The sequence below is a fragment of the Dendrobium catenatum genome, unplaced genomic scaffold (assembly GCF_001605985.2).
Source record: "Dendrobium catenatum unplaced genomic scaffold, ASM160598v2 fragScaff_scaffold_743, whole genome shotgun sequence".
Taxonomy (NCBI): domain Eukaryota; kingdom Viridiplantae; phylum Streptophyta; class Magnoliopsida; order Asparagales; family Orchidaceae; genus Dendrobium; species Dendrobium catenatum.
The window spans coordinates 1,894,722-1,913,148 of NW_021319205.1; positions in this window are offsets into that span (position 1 = coordinate 1,894,722).

The window sequence follows — 18,427 nt, forward strand, 5'->3', positions numbered from 1 at the left end:
TAGGATGGTATAGACCCAATATCCTATCTCTAAAGGGTCTAAACTAATGACTTTGACATCCCCGATCACATTTAACTCATATGAATGGACTGGGGACTATAACTATTAGAGCAGGACTAAAAGGAAGAAGAAACTCATATAGGAATAGTGGATCGCCGCCATCACACCTGACTAATGTAGGTCGGTGTGGACCCAATATCATAACTCAAAAATTGATTTGAATCATTTGTTTTGATATCCTAGAGCACACTTGGGGTGGAAAGTAAAACTGGGGGGCTAAGCCCTGTAAAGGTGATAACAAACTAAACATTCTATGTGTTAGCACCAACATGATTGCTGTGCACAAACAAAAGTACAAACATTCCTATGGCGTATTAGCATATCACCTTTAAGGGTAACCTTATACTATTCGTAACGAACATCTTGTGGTAGAGGATAAATCTTCGTGATCACATAGAGTGTCGAAAAGTAAAAAAAGATCCTTTCATGGGGTACATATACAGAGGGATATTTACATGTGATAGGGAGGCTCCCCTATGATGTACTAGACTCAGGTATAGTACTTTTTCAAGTATTGTCAGTTGATGATAGACATAGGGTGAACACCATTGGCATCACCAAGTAAGTAGGCAACCCCTTCATAGACTTGCTCTACAGTGAAGGGGCTTTCCCAAATAGGCTCAAACTTACCACTTCGGCACTGACACAAAATAATAAGCTTACGCAAAATAAGAACTAAATCATCTACCTGAAAAGTATGTGGTCTAACAAGGAGATTGTGTGATCGGGCCATTCAGGCCTAATATAGCTTAAGGTTCTAATGAGCATGAAAGCGAAGAACTTCTAAATCATCAAGCTCTTCTATTATTAGTCAGACATTATCTTCATCAGATAGATTATAACTAACTACTACATGTAGTGAGGGGAGCTCGACCTCGAGTGGGAGGACTGCTTCAACCCTAAAAGCTAAAGCATATTGGGTGGACTGAGTAGGAGTACGGTAGGTAGTCATATCGGCCCATAATGCTTCAGATAACTTCTCAAGCAATTCTCTTTTATTTTCAATAAAGATTTTTCTTATGAGTTGCATAAGAGTTTTATTAAATGCCTCTATCAAACCATTGGCTTTGAGGTAGTAGATCAAAGAGTATTGACAATTGATGTTATGACGGCCGGCAAATCTGACAATTTTGATGCTTCTAAAAGATGAGCCATTATCAGAGATTATATGGCACAGATTACCAAAGTGATGAACAATGCTATCGCGAAAGAACCGCATCACATATTCTGATTTAACCTCTTTTAGTGGAACAACTTCTGCCCATTTAGAAAAGTAATTAGTGACGGCTAAAATAAACCTATGACCCTTAGAAGAAGGAGGGTATATAGGACCCACTACATCTGTGCCTTAGCCCTCAAATGGCCAAGATGATACAGTAGGTGCAATGGATTAGGGAGTTAGTGAATCATCGTGCTATGAATCTAGCACTAGTGGCACCATTTAGCGTGCTCCACACAATCACGAATCATGTTCGGCTAGTAGTATATAAGGCATTTAATTCTGCCTTTCATTTTAGGTCCGGACTAATGGGCACCACAAAGCCCTTCATGTATCTCACCCATAACCTTACGATCCTCTTCTTTATTAAGGAAACACAATCATATTTGGTCAAAAAAGCATCAATACAAGGTATCATTTACATAGGTGAATTATAAAGATCCTTTTCTAATTTGAGCAGTGAGAGATTTACCATCCGGAAGCATAGTATTCTATGAAGGGCAATCTCCAATCTGACTCCTCATCAACGACAAAATCTGTGAGGGTCTGATCGAGAGAAGACAAGTCTACGGGGCATAGAGCTTGACGATACTGGATAATAATAGACACGGGGTTTCTAATAGGGTCAGCTAATTCTTTTGCTAACTTGTCTAAGGCATCTGCTTTTTTATTTTCAGATCTAGGAATTTTGGCTAAGGTTACTTCTGGTATTAAGCATAAGAGCTTCATTACTTTATTATGATATGAAAAGAGCTCAGGCTTAAGTACTTTGTAGACCCCAACTACTTGATTTATTATTAGTTAGGAGACTCAAAATATTTTTACCCACATAATATTCATCAGAATGGCCAACTCAAGCCCCAAAATCTGAGCTTCATACTCAGCTTTATTGTTAGTACGAGGTTTTGATAAACTATAGGAGTACCATAGAGTATGACCTTCAGGGGATACAAAAATTAGGCCTAAACCTACCCTAATCGTAGGAGTTTCATATTGATTTAGGTCTTTAACGAATGACGTACCATTAAAGTAAAATACCCAAGTAGGGGACTCTTGCTCATCCACACCCATGTTTAGTTCATCAGATAGATCATCATTGAGTGGTGAATTAGCAGGGATCGGGTGATCGGCTAGAAAGTCAGCTAGAGATTGTTCTTTGATGACCCACTGAGGGATAAAAGTAATGTCAAACTGCAGTAAGATCATAGACCATCGTGATAGATGACCTGAGAGGGTCGGACGAGTCATCAAGTACTGTAAGGGGTTCACTCGAGAGATTAGGTTAACCTTATTTGAAAGCATATAATACCTAAGCATTTGTATCACAAAGATCAAGGTTAAACATTTCTTTTCTATTGTTGGGTACTTAAGCTCTACAGGTATTAATCTTCTACTAAGGTAGTATAAGGCATTCTCCTTGCCTTTCTCATTCTCTTGAGCCAATAATACACATAGGGACTCATCCAGGGCCTTAGTATAGAGATTCAACGACCTACCTAGGATAGGTGAAGCTAAAGAAGGGGAGTTTATCAAGTAGCACTTTATACTCTCAAAGGCCTCTAGATAAGGCTCATCCCAATGGAATCAGACATCCTTTTCACTATGGCAGAGAAGGGATGACACCTACTAGAAAGGTTGGAGATAAATCTTCAGAAGAATGTAAGTTTACCTTGAAAGGATCTGAACTATGTAAGACTTTTAAGGGGGTTTCAAATCCACTATGACTTTGATCATAGAATGATCAACCTCAATGCAATGGTAACAGACTATAAATCCTAAGAACTTTCTTGCACTAACTCTAAATATATATTTTAAGGGATTCATTTTCAAATCATAATTGCACAGGCATTCAAAAGGATTCATACATCTCGAAGGTGATCTCCATGGACCTTACTTTTGACTACCAAATCATTCACATAGCACTCAACTTGTTTGTGTATCATCTCATCGAAGATAATATCAATAGCATATATATATGTGGCCCTTGCATTCTTGAGGCCAAAGAGCATCACCTGTAACAAAATACACTTATTGGTGTACAAAATATAGTGAACTTTTCATCATCACGGCCAACTTTATCTGATTATAACCAGATGAACCATCCATAAATGAGAAAATACTATGGGATGATATTCTATCCACCATAAGCTTAGGGATAGGAAGAGGGAAATCATCCTTAGGACACGCCTTATTCAAATCATGGAAGTCAATACAGACACGTATCTGTCCGCTCTTCTTCTGAACTAGAATAATGTTGGCAAGCCAAGTAGGGTACTCCTCTTCGTGAATGAAACCAGTTTCTATGAGCTTCTTGGTTTTAGTGATCACTTGTTGTTTAATCTCTAATCTCATCCTACGAGGTGCTTATTTAACAGGGATTGCATCAGTCTGGATAGCTAACTTATGGACTGTCACTTCTAGATTTAAATCAGGCATCTCAGTGTAGTTCTAAGCAAACCAGTCTCTAAATTTTGATAATAACTTGATATATTCTTAAGCCTCTGACTCAGATAGTAGGGCACCATGAAAATAGTCCTAGGATCTGACTCAGTTCTTAAGTTAACCTCACACAATTCATCCATGACAGAAGTGACGCCATCTTCAAACTCTTATGGAGCATCAATAACTCTGCCCTCATCACAATTCAAGTCTTCTTCATCGGCAAGAGAAATAATCAGATATGAATAGGAAATAATATAAATATTGGAATTATTAGACTGATTCAATCCCATATAACCCATACTTTCTAGGCCTCGAGGGAAGTTAGTTCACCAAATACAGGCTTGCGTAGAGCATGTTCTTCAGGCTAAGTGGAACAAACGAGACCCTGCTCAAAAGAACTCTTTATGATAGATAAAAAGTAATGAGGGGCACTCTTAACCTCTATATCCACAGTGGTCTCCTCCACATCTAGCTCTCAGGACCCAGTGGTACACCTGTACTACGGGGTAAAGAGGTACACTGCTTAGATCATGCTGGCCCAATTATCTCGTACAGATGAAGTATAGGGCGTTCACTAGTCCATAGTAGATTATCATCACTAGTGGAGGGAGTGTCAAAAAGTCTTTTATAAGAATCCTCAACTCTTATCCCGCGTATCTGATGAAGAGAAGGCTGTCCATTAGTAGTCTAACATTGGAAGTCCTCTTCCTCATCTGAACTACTATCAACAACTAATCCACCCTCGGATATTAGATGACTACAAAAGATAGAGAATGAATCGTAAGCAGAAGAATCTAGAGGGGGTTAAGGGACTGACTGATGAAGGACATCAATCACTTCATCATCTAAAGTGTCGAATTCGACAGTCAAAGAAGAAGTGTAAAGGTGAGGGGAAGGAGTTTTCTGAGTGTCATAGTTCTGTCTCTCGCAGGTTAAACCTCTACCTCGTCCACCCATACCTCTACTAGAGGGAACATCATACCTTACTGCAAATTGAAAAGGATCTATATCAGGATACATAGTGGAAACACCTACCTCAATGCTAACCTATGGTGGACCTTGTACTGACGGTTCTATAAGACCCTGTGCAGGTGACTACATAGGGTTCTTCATAATACTAGCAGCTGTAACTAGTGATTGAGTGGGTGGAGGTTTACGAGTCTTCTGAGATACATAATACTCGACATCATCATAAATAGAGACCTCATGCACAAAAAAAATTGGGTATCTCCAAAAATGGTATACTCAATATCATTCCTCATAAATTTCATATATTGGTGCAAGGTAGATGGCATCAATCCATACTAGTGGATCCAAGCCTTCCTAGGAGAGCCCTGTATGAAGTGTAAGCCTCAAGTACATGAAACTTTGTCTCAGTTAGGAAATTTCCAAACTTTAAAGGTAGGGTAATGGATCCTAAAGCACGCTAACCTCGGTCATTGTAACCTTTCAACATAATCTTGTCTGAAGTGAGCTTCAAATGACCTAGGGAGAGGCTCTTTAAAATTTCATGAGTAAGAATATTAACTAAAGCCCTGGGTCGACGAGGACACTATTCAACTCATAACTATTGACTTTAAAAGTGACATATAAGGGATGATTGTGCTCAATAGTCCCTAGGAGTAGATCACGGTTTGAAAAGATAAGGCATGGCATGTCTTTCAAATGGCATGCATCCCTTATATATTCAAAAGCAAAGAATACTTAATAAGACTCTCGTTCGAGTAGTGCTTTCACTAGTGTCTCTCTCAAGTCCGAGGACATCATCAGAGCATCATGGATATTAAGAAGGGAAGGACATATTATAGTCAACTTCCAGTTTAGGGCCTTTCCTTTTCTCCTTAGACTGCTCTTGGGAGGAAGAGGTAGGATGGTCTTGCTGGGTAATAATATTTTTATCTTTTTCTTTTGCATTCTTAGCCATCTGAGGGGGAAGGACCTTTTATGAATGTAAATGAACTTCCTATATTGAGTCATCCTCAATAGGAGATTCCTTTGGTTTAGTGGTGGTGGTTCGTGTTGGCTCTAAGGAAAGTGCTTGGAGTGGGTTCTCGGATTCATCATCTAAATCCAAATAACAACCACCCTCTGGAATGGTAAAGATCGGTTCATCTTCATACTCAGAATAATCACCAAAGTCATTAACATTATAAGAAACATGTAAAATAGTAAAAGAGTGAGTGCTAAAAGAAGTAGAAGTAGAAGCAGAAGGTAAAGAACACCAAAAGTAGCAAGAAAAATCTTCTTCTATTATTGCATCATCAATAGAAGGGAGAATAAAGTCCTTCAGCATAAGTGCTAGAAGGGGGCCTATGTTCCCTTCTGAGGTTATAATAATCTTTTGTCTTTTATACATTTTTCTAGTACAAGTAAAAGTAGAAAAAGAAATGTGCTCATCTGGTACTACAATAAAGGAAGAAGAAGAGAAAAGTGCTGGCATAGTAACTAAGGTGGCAATTATTGACTTGGCTAGGGAAGGCCTCCTCTCAACTACCTCTAAACTCTATATAGCTTGCTTGATCATCTTCTTGGTCTTCTTGGAGAGTGCTAACTATCACTCTCTCTCAAAACTGTGGGGTGACCTGTTACTACTACCCTGACTGTAGCTTTGACTGTCATTGTGGTTGGAACTGTGACCAGGATTGGAGATCATCAAAACTGTCTAAGTATCCTTGTCCAAAGGATGCACTAAATCACTTTCATGCAGATGGATCTTCCCACTGGCCATCAACCTCTCTACCTTATCCTTAAAGACATAACAGTTCTCCGAAACATGCTCGATGTGTTTGTGGTAGGGACAATAGAGTGGGCGATCTGTCTGTCCCTCCTCTTCCACTTTATTATTATTCAAGAATGTTATGATGTTTTTCTTAGTAAGGAAAAATATATTCTTCACACTTTCACTTTTGAAAGGGTATTCCTTATTAAGCTTCTTTTATAGATACTGCTGACTCTATGGAGTTCTACGGGAGGGTCTGGACCGTGCTGCAGACTAACCTGGTGTGTAAGATGGTTGTGGTTGTGCTGAACTGCCTAAGGGCCTTTTACCCTTATCTTGTGGTTCATAGGTACTATGTACCTCCCCTCTCCTAGGTGGAGATGCCCCTGAAGACACCTGATGATGAGGTCTATCATGAGGTTGACTCTCAACCTTAGGAGGGACTACATCGAGTATGCTGTCCTACAAGCTGACTACCTTCGTGAGTAACTTCTGGAAGGTTTGTATACTAAATCCTTTAAGGTAAGGTGCTATTGGACCATCTATGTTCTTTAGAAAAATCTCTACTACATACTGCCCTTGTAACTGGGGCTCACATTGTAGGCTGAGATTCTTCCATCTAACTTTGTAATCCTGTAATGGCTTTTAAGGATGCTGTCTAGTAACCACTAAATCTCTCATTGTGACCCGGTGCTTTGCACTAACAAACCTCTGTATAAACAACTGCTCAAACTCTGCAAAGTTTTGAACTGAGTCATTGGGGAGGTCGGCGTACCAAGCAAATGCCACACTAACTAAACTACTGATAAACAGCCTCAACATCAAGGCATCGTTCCCTCATAAGTTGTAATATATGGTCCAATATTGAGCCACATGCTACATCAAGTTTCCAAGCCCGTCAAATATTCTAAATCTAGGGGAGAACAAAATAAGGGGGGTAGGGATCCTACTCATGCTCAACAGGGTAAGGACACCCTCTACTAACAACCTCTCTAGTCTTCTTGGAGGGAATAACATGCTCTATCTTTTGAGCTATCAAATCCTGAATCTGACATGCTGACAATTATGCTGAATGACTCTAAAATACTATACGTACTGTAGGAACTGCCCTCTGGACCATATCCACTCTCATAGGGTCTAATACTACTAGCGGTACTACTAACTTATCTCTGGAAGTGGTAGGGTACCTATGCCCATCATCTGGGGTGTAGGCCCCAAAGTAGTCAACTGGGCAGTCATCACTATAATGGCCTTAGTCATCTCAGCCTATTGAGCCTATAAGTTCAAGACTGTGGCATCCATAGCTACTAATCTCAGAGATCCTCCCGCCTCAGGGTCTCACTCCTCATCCTGGTCCTCAGACTCTCTCTGCTTGTACGAGTGACCTCAACGTGAAATTATATGGACTCGATGTACTCGCACATCATCATCTGACTCATCTCATAGTGTGTCATCCTTAGAGAAGGCCCGATGGATTGCCTCTATATAGGAACTCGTAGAAGAAGTGGTCCTATGAGAGTGGGGAGCTAAAGCTATCTCAACTCAGTCTGGTGATCTATCGGGAGAAGGTACCATATCCACATCAGAAGTCATCGGGACAACTTCGAACCTAGAAGAAACTGCTACATCCATCTGATCTACTGTATCATCTATTTGAACTGTCTTTGACAATGATATTATCTCAACTGGCTGCACTATCTCCACTGACAGTACTGTCTTGATAGGGGTGTTCGCATGTCTATGTCTCCAAACCCATCTACTATGATGGGGCTTCGTACGGGTAACCGACTACTGAGGGGCTACCACAACTGAACTAAATTGGGGCTAAGTAGGCTTCCACTGATGTCTCTATCTGTGGCAACGTGGGCATCATCCAATAGCAGGAGCAACTTCTGGCGGTCTAACGATCGAAGTTGTATCAACTGATTGCCAAGGCAGTTATCGTCTCTGCCACCTATACCTCTATCTCATAATTTATCTCTGTAATAAAAGAGTGGCCTGAGAAATCTTTTAGAGTAACCTCTCCTAACTAACAAGCCCTCTACCATGCATTAGGTGGATGATGCTCTGAATCCTCTGAGAGAGGGCTCGAACGCTAGCATCCCTGGGTACCCTTGCCCGAGGTAGAGTAGTGGTGACAAGAGGGGCCACCGTAATGTGGGAAATATTTTCCTCATCCCCACTGTGTGTCAGTGGATGCATCCTCCCTGGTTCACCTTTATCTCAGGAGCAAAGACTATATCTGGGGTGGGTATAACTACAACTGGTTGTGGTCTCTGCTACCTGGAAGCCACTCTCCTCTGAATGAACTCCTAGTGAGCTATTGCCTCTTCCATCCGCTACCTATCTACCTCAAATGCAGCCAAATAAAGTCTACTATTTTTATTCCTCCTAGCCCTTCTCCTAAGGCTGAAGGTAGAGGAAGATGAAACATCTGAAATCACTGCTTGGGTGGAAAGGGGAATAGAAACAACATGAAGGGTTATGATCTGCCCAGCGGTCTCAGAGTGCGAGAGCAAATAGAAAATAAAAACCTGGCAAGAAGAAGGTGAAGGAGCCTCGATTTAGGCACCCTGTTCCTAGTAGAAGTGGGAGGGGGAACCCAAACTCGAGGAGCCTCCATTGAAACAACGAGGGTAACCACAACAGGCTACCAGCACTGTGGGGCTAAAGCAACCTGTGCAATAGGTGCTGCAGGCACTGGCCGCCTAACCATAGGATGAGTAGGGAAAACTAGGAGTGGTCTAGGAATTAGTCTCCTAACTACATGGTGCACTGGCTACACAGGAACGTGAATAGGACTAGCAGGTGCCCGGGCTGTCCACAGAGCAACTGGATGTCCAAAGGGACGCTGGCTGCATGTCCTCTCCTCTAGGGAGAAGAGAACACAGCAGCCTCAGTAGGGGTGGGTCTTCCAAGGGTGATGAATGCCGAGTCAATGAAAGAACCAAAAGTGATTACTCTAATTGAGGGACTAACAAGAAGGGACTTAGGAAGGGTCACCCGCACGTTCGAGCCTAAGCTAAAGGTAATAGAAGGCATAAATGAAGATATGGTACTGCTACCATGAAAAGAAATTTGAAAAAATGTTTGTTAGACTTAAAATCAAGAAAGAAGAAAGGAATGGATAAGGATGGATAACAGATGGAATAGCCTGCTAGGGCTAGAAAGAAGTAGAGTAGGGAGGAAACTGTTAAGAACGTTACTTTATGCATGTTTTACATTATTGCAACTTGTATAGTTTTGATGATTCCAAATATTATTGTTTTAGATTTTATTTTCTCCTAACACTTTTTGGAAGAATTGTTTTTTCTTTTATATGGACTAACATTTCAGATAATTAAACTCCAGATTAATGAAGACTTCAAATCAAATTCAGCATGAAATAGTTTGTAAATTAAAGTTTATATTTTTCATTGTATTGAGTTTGAGGTATGATTGTAATTGAGTAGCTTAGCACACACACTTGGGGAGATCTTTAAAAAATCATACTGATCTTACAGGACAATCAGGTTAGTTATCCAATCGGAAGAGCAATAGAATAAACAGGAAGTGAGAAAATTTTTCAAGTCCTAATTGTCTAGAAGAATTTTCATATTAGTTATTAATCCCTGAATGATGCTACCTGGAATCTCAACTTTGAACTATTCGTCCAGACGATTCATAGCATTCGTCCCTGGACGAAGGCCTCTGAACACTTAAGTTGCACTGATCGTCCAGATGATTCATTCCGTTCATCCCAGGATGAATTCCTCTGGATACATGGGTTAAACTAATCATCAAGATGATTCATCCTGCTCATCTTAGGACGAAATCCTCTGGATACAATTCGTCCAGACGAATATTTATGTTCTTCCCAAGATGAAGGCCTCTGTTCCCATAAATTTTGGGACCGTCCTGTAGTTTCATCAGAATGAACCCTTGATATAACAATTCATCCCAAGACAAACATATTTCATATGGGATGATGATCGGGTATGAAGTCAGTTCGTACCAATATACATTAGGTTTGTATGCAACTGTTTTAACACTATTCGTACGGGATGATCGACTATGTAAAGACTTGAAAGTAAGTAGTTTTTGGACAGTTTTTCATGTCTTTCCTATATAAAGTCCACTTAAAACTGTTTTGTAATCTTTTTGCCTACTGATCTTCGTGTTAACTGAAGGGAGATTGAAGGAGAGAGTGTGAGAGAGATTTTGAAGGAGAATTCTTACTAATGGAGCGTGAAGGATTCACTTGGTACTCAAAGGTAAGAATATCCAATTTTGATTTATGATTACTTCACTCTTTACTCTCGTCCTTCTAGATTTCTTGTGAGAAGATCTGTCAAGGAGATTCAGTTCTCTGCCAACACTTAAAGAGTGAGAACAGCCGAAGGGTTCTCTACCTACACTTGAAGAGTGTGAACAGCCGAAGGCTTCTCAGCCTACACTAAGAGAGTGTGAAAGGAAGAAGGGTTCTTTACCTACACTTGGAGAGTGTGAACATCCAAAGGGTTTTCTGCCTACACTGGGAGAGTGTGAAAGGACAAAGGGTTCTCTGCCTACACTTGGAGAGTGTGAACAGCTGAAGGGTTTTCTACCTATATTGGGAGAGTGTGAAAGGACGAAGGCTTCTCTCCCTACACTGGAAGAGTGTGAAAGGATAATGATTATCTGCCAACACTTGGAGAGTGTAAAAGGACGATGATTTTTTGTCACACCGGGTAGTCATGGAAGAGAGTTTTGTAAAGGCTTCTCCGCCTTGCTGTTGGTACAAAAGGAGAGTCACTAGTGGTATTAATGCAATACTTGGATGGTGCCTCCGGGGAGTGGAAGTAGCTCGTATTTGATCGAACCACTATAAATCTTGTGTCTTTTTATTTTTCACTGCTTTTATTTTTAACTATTTAATTTGTTATTGAAAAACCTTTTCTACAAAATTCACTAAAGTTATTCTCGGTTTAAAATTCAAAATAAGAAAAAAAAATTAATTACCAATTCACCCCCCTCTCAGTTAGCCGTTGGGGCATAAGCTTAGGTCTAATACCCTAATTCATATTGAATAAGTTTCAACAAGTGGTATCAGAGCTTTATTTCAAAATCATAAGTTTAGACTACTTTTTTATTAACATAGATGGCAATATTTGGAAACCTAAATATACCTGAGGGTTACTCTATAATTAGACCTTTTTATTCGACAAAATTTCTTTTGATTTTTGGAAAACATGCATGTCTAAATTTTTACAATCACTTGATTACCGTATGTGGATCTTAGTTCAGGAAGGGTATACAAAACCAGCTAGACTAGTTGACGGAGTTAGAGTTGAAACACCTTTTGTGGACTGGACAGTAGAAGAATGTGACTTAGCATAACTAAATGCAAAATGCTTAAATAGTTTCTTTTGTGCTCTTAAATCAGAAGATTACATGCAGGTTTCTACTTGTAAGAGTGGAAAGGACATATGGGATAGACTTCGTATAACTTATGAGGGGACTAATGAGGTTAAGAAATCTATACTTAATATCTTGTTGCATGATTATGAATTATTTTGCATGAAACAAATGAATTCATTTATGATATTTACACAAGATTCACACAAATAGTCACCTCTTTACATGCATTGGGTAGGGAACTAACGAATGCTGAAACAATTAATAAGATAATACGTTGTTTTTCTACTGCTTATGATGCTAAAATTACTGCAATTACAGAGTCTAAAGATCTAAATATTTACTCTATTGACAATCTTCTTCGATCGTTAATTGCTTACGAGCAAGGAGTTAGCCAAAGAATGATTGATGCAGGTAAACCATGAAGGGAAAAGAACATAGCACTGAAAGTGGAGGAGTCAGAGAGTGAATACTCATAACCTGAGGAGGAAGATGACATCACACTAATGACTAGATAATTCAGAAGCTTTCTGAAGAGAAAGTAAAAGAGACGCCAGCAATGGAATCATGGTAAATTTAATAGAAATGTCAAGGTTTCAAAAGATTTTATTTTCTATGATTGCAAGAAACCTATAAATTTTAAGACAGACTGCCCAAAACTCAAAACCACTCCTAGCAAGGAGAAGGTAGAGGAGAAACCAATTGTGAAGAAGGGCAAGAGGAAATTTCAAAGAGCTTTCTGAGTGGACTTAGCTTTAGACTCGTCAGAGATGAAAAATGAAGAGGAAGTCACTAATATGTGCTTAATGGCCGATAATCTTAATCAGTCATATCAAGAAGAGGTATGTGACTTGACTTACAATGAACTTTATGAAGTTTCTAAAAACATGCATAATGCATATAGAAAATTAAAGAAAATGTATACTAGTCTGAGCATAGAATTTCAAGAATTACAAAATAAACATGAAATCCTTAGGAAAGATCATGCTTTAATTGATGACAACTACATGAAATTACTTGATGAGTTTGATGACTTAAATAAAAATCATGAAATATTAAAAACATCCTTTGTAGAACTTCAAATTCAAATCTAGAATAATAAGGATGAATCAGAGAGTAAAATATATCGAATTAATTATACAAATTAAAATCTAGAAGTTATGAATTGAAGATAAATGCTCTCAAGGATAATATGATACCTCCTAAACTTGAAGATTTCATTAATCCTATTTTGTATCCTAAATTTATGCAATCCCTTAATAGACTGATGAATAGTAAAAGACTTAGGAATCCATTTCTAAAAGTCAAATATAATAATTGTGGATTGTTTGGACATATAGCTCACACCTTTACTTTGAAGAAGAAAACTTATTTGGTGTGAAAACCTAAGATGCATAAACCTAGACATATCATACATGCATCTATTTATAAATTACCAAATAGAGAACCCAAGCTTGTTTGGGTTCCTAGGTCTAATATTTGATGATTTTGCAAGGTCGCTCTCACACAAGACCTCGTGAGAGCATATGGTACCTAGACAACGGATGCTCAAATCATATGACTGGAGATTCTACAAAATTCATATCACTGGAAGTCAGGAGTGGAGGCAAGGTTACACTTGGAGATAACACCACAAGGAAGGTGGTTGGGTCAGGTATGATTGAAAATCTTAAAAACTTTTTCATTAAAAATGTGTTATTGGTAGAAGGCTTAAAGTATAATCTGTTAGGCATAAACCAGCTATGTGATAAAGGATACTGTGTAAAATTTTTTCCTACTAGCTGCATATTAAGCTTAAATGGAAATGATGTTTTGAATGGTATAAGGGTAAACAACGTGTATATGTTAGACTTGAATTGCATTAAAACTCCTACTGCTTTTTGTTTGAAAACTATTTCTGATGAGTCATGGCTTTGGCATAGGAGACTTTGTTACTTTAGCATGAAAAATCTTAGGAGGATTATCCAAAAGAACCTAGTGAGAGGCATACCAAAACTAGACTATACTAAGGACGACATTTATGATGCATGTTAATTATGAAAATAGGTGAAGTCCTCTTTTCAGTCCAATAAGGATCCTAGAATTAGTAAATCATTGAAGATTTTACATATGGATCTTTTTGGACCTGTTGGAACTGTAAGTCCATGAGGGAAGGTATACAAATTTGTGATTGTGGATGATTACTCTATATTTACATGGGTTAGATTTCTATTTTATAAGAGTAAATCATTTGAGAAATTTAGAAACTTTTCAACTTGGATTCAAAGAAATCTAGGATGTGAAATTATGACTATTCAAAGTGATCATGGAGGAGAATTTGAGAATGAAAAATTTGAGAATTTTTGTAAGAAAAAAGAAATTGATCACAATTTTTCTGCACCTTGAACCCCTTAGCAGAATCGGGTAGTTGAAAGAAAAAATAGAACATTAATAGAAGCCGCCAGAGCCATATTGGTAGAATACTCACTTCATAAATATTTTTGGGCTGAGGCGGTTAGCACTGCATGTTATGTTCTGAATATGATGAATATGAGATCAAAATTAAATAAAATACCCTATGAGTTGCTAAAAGGAAGAACACCTAATTTGTCGCATTTGCATTTTTTTGTATGTAAGGTATTTATTCATAACAATGAAAAATCTGCATTAAGAAAATTTGATCCAAAATCAAATGAAGAAATTTTTATAGGATACTCAAGTGTTGAAAAATCTTATAGAGTATTCAATAAAAAAAACTTTGGTAATTGAGGAGACCACACATGTTGTATTTGATGAATCTGAAATTTTAGAAGGGCCATATATTGTAGAAGATGAGATTGAGATTAACTTCCATAAGATTGATAAAATAAATTTGTAAGAAAATTTGAAGATAGAAAACCCTTTGCCTAAAGATTTGAGATTTTCTAAAACCCAAAGGAACTGATTATTAGTGAACCTAGTGAGGGTGTAAGGACTAGGAGTGTATTAAACAAAGAAGTCAATCATTCAGCCTTTATTTCAATCATAGAACCTACAAATATTGATCAAGCACTTCCGGATGAATTTTGGATTTTTGGCTATGTAAAAAGAATTAAATTAATTTGTAAGAAATAAAATTTGGGAATTAATTGTAAGGCCAAAGAATAAAAGTGTAATTGGAACTAAGTGCGTATTAAAAAAAAAATGAATGACTCAGGAGTAGTCATTAGAAATAAGACTAGATTAGTAGCTAAGGGGTATAATCAGATTGAAGGGATTGATTTTGAGGAAAAATTTGCCCTTGTAGCTAGACTTGAAGCAATTAGAGTTTTGTTAGCCTTTGCCTATTTTAGAGGATTTAAGTTATACCAAATGGATGTAGAAAGTGCCTTTTTAAATGGGGTAATTCAAGAGGATGTTTTTATAGAACAACCTTCAGGTTTTAAAAATTCTAAATACCCTAATCATGTTTTCAAACTGAAAAAGGTATTATATGGATTAAAATGGACACCTAGGGCTTAGTATATAAGATTGAGCACCTTCCTACTTGAAAGATCATTTGAAAAAGGAAGTGTGGATACAACTCTCTTTTTGAAGAAAATTGGAAAGGATATACTCATTATATAAATTTATATTGATGACATCATTTTTGGATCTATAAATAAAAATCTTTGAGATGATTTTTTTAACACAATGAGTAGTGAATTTGAGATGAGTCTAATAGGAGATTTAAGTTAATTTCTAGGCTTTAGCATTAAGCAAATTAAGGAGGGTATATTTCTTAGTTAGTCAAAGTATGTTAAGGACATCCTCAAAAAATATGAAATGGACAATGTTAAACCTGTTAGTACACCTATGAGTTCCTCAGTTCAGTTGGATAAGGACCTTAAGAAAAAATCTGTTGATCAAAAGAAATTTAGAGAGATAATCGAATCTTTGCTTTACTTGATAGCTAACCGGCCCGATATCATGTTTTGTATTTGTTTGTGTGCTAAATTTTAATCAGATCCAAAAGAATTATATTTGACAGCAGTAAAAAAGATTTTAAGATATCTGTTAGGAATTCAAAACTTAGGAATTTGGTATCCTAAGTTTAGCTCTTCTTTTGAAATAATTTGTTATTCAGATTCTGACTTTGTAGGTTGTAGGGTTGATAGAAAGAGCACTTCTGGAATAGTCAGTTTGTTGGAAATTCTTTAGTCTCTTGGTCTAGTAGAAAATAAAATTCAGTAGCCCTATATACTGCTGAAGCTGAATACATTGTATTAGGAAGTTGAGTGGCACAAGTACTTTGGTTGAAATAACAGATGATTGATTTAGGATTAACTTTAGGCACTATTCTCATTTATTTTGTTAACACAAGTACTATTTGCATTTCTAAAAATCCTATTCAACATTCAAAAACCAAATATATAGACATCAGACATCTTTTCATAAGGGATCATGTATCCAAAGGAGAAATTAAACTAATTCATGTTTCTATAGAAAATCAACTTCCACATATTTTTATAAAACCACTAGCCTTTGATACTTTCAGTACATTAAGAATAAGATGTTGTGTGATTAATTTGAATGCTTAATTAAAATGATTCTGAAACATTGATGTGTGTTTTTCTAGTTAGTGTTTTGTGTGTATTTTTAAGTTTGTGATTTTCTGTATTTGAGATTGAGTTTTTTAGTGTTTTCTATAGTTTTTTATTGTGTTTGTGTTTTAGTTTTGAAAACTTTTCACATTTAGATTTTTTAATGCATGTTTGAAATTGAAGTGAAAATCATCCGAGACAAAATTCATTTCATACGGGATGAATTGTGTAGTGTATTAACTGTCGAATTGTTCGTCTGTACGATCATCCCAATCGTCCGGACAATCTATTAAATCATCTGTACGAATGTTGACAGTTAAATGGATAAAGTCAGTTTTATTATGCATGATTGTACGTACGAACCTATGGTTCGTACATACAAACTATTGGCATTTTGAAGTGTGGGACGGTTTAAACTTCCATTAAAATGATCTTTAATGTCTGATCATCCAGGATGAACACCTGTTCGTCTGTACGATCATTTGGTCAAAAGTCTGTACAAAAGGCCGCATCGTTACTTATGTGATTATGAAAAGCCGTTTCATTTTTAGACTCATTCGTCCGTCCATACAAAATTTTATTCGTACGGACGAACTCAAATTTGTACGGGATGAAATTAATTTCGTCTGTACGAAAATGCATTTTTCTTTAAATTGAAGGCTTTTAAACTCACATGTCATCACTTCAAACATCCCTTTCAAACCCCTTTCCCCCCTAGATCTTCTCCATGGCTAGCTCTAGCAAAAGATAAAAGGTATTGGCTAAGGGACCACCCAAAAACTCTAGTGAAAACTTCCGGTCCAAGGCCAATGAGGAGTCCTTCCATAGATTTGCTTCAGCCAAAATCACTCCATCTAGAGTCCTTCTACAAGAGCAAATCAATTTTAAGGTAATGAATCTATTTGCTTCTACTCAATTTGGCCTCATCCTCACTCTTGTCCACTTCTATAATAAGGAGAGCTTTCACTAATTTCTTGCAAACATGTCTTTAACTATGATCATTCTATTATTAGATCCTATGTGTTTAAGAAGAAAGTAGAAATTACTAAAGAGGATATGAGAATCTTTTTAAACTTAAGGACTCAAGGGATTAGAGCCCATTCCTTGACCACTACTTCTGATTTTGACTGGTCTGAAATAAATAATGTCCTTAGAGGAATTAGAGTAGTAAGTCATTTTCCTAAAGTAGCCACTCTAAATTAGAATGACCGAATCATCCAGCATGTTCTTTAAAATCTTGAACTGGATGAACTAGATCATATTTCTTCTCCAAAATGTGAGTCACAAGATGTCCTAAGGTAATATTTTTCTTTCTCTTGTGGGAGACATAATATGATCTACTTCAACGATGGATCTTTTCGAGCAATCTTCAATAAAGATGAACCACATGAACAACATGTTATTAGTGACTCAGAGGAGGAACCTGCACCTACACCTGCTGGTGAACCAAATTATCATGATTTGGTTCACAGATTTGATCATTTAGAGAGTCATTTTGATCAAAGATTTGATCAAATTGAAACTCACTTACAACAGCAGGATGCTCAGTACAATTAGGACATGGGATATATACGAGAGTAGATAATTGATATAAGTTCAAATATGCTTATGATAAATAGTTATTTTAATTTCTTCAGTGCTCCACCTCCTCCTCCTCCAGATCAGGGCCCCTCACAGTGATTTGTGTACTTGCTTATGATCTTCTTTAGTTGATTTGATTGTGATGTGATAGATTATGATGTATTTTTTTTAGTTATGTGTTAGTTTCATTTGATGTGTTAGCATTTATGTTTTATATTTTTAGTTCAAATTGTAAGTGTATTGATATCATTTGTGCTGATTGTAATATTGTTCATCATGATATCAATATAACTTATCTTGTCTTGATTTTAATCTTATTTTGAAATGTGTATTAGCCTATATGAAAATTCCTAAAATTTTCGATCTTACAAGTGCTATATCTTGAAGTGCAATACAAAATTAAATTCATTATAAAATCTATTTTTTTTTAAATTTAAGTTGTGCTTATAATTTAATGTAATTAAGAATGTCAATCTCATGTCTCTTGTT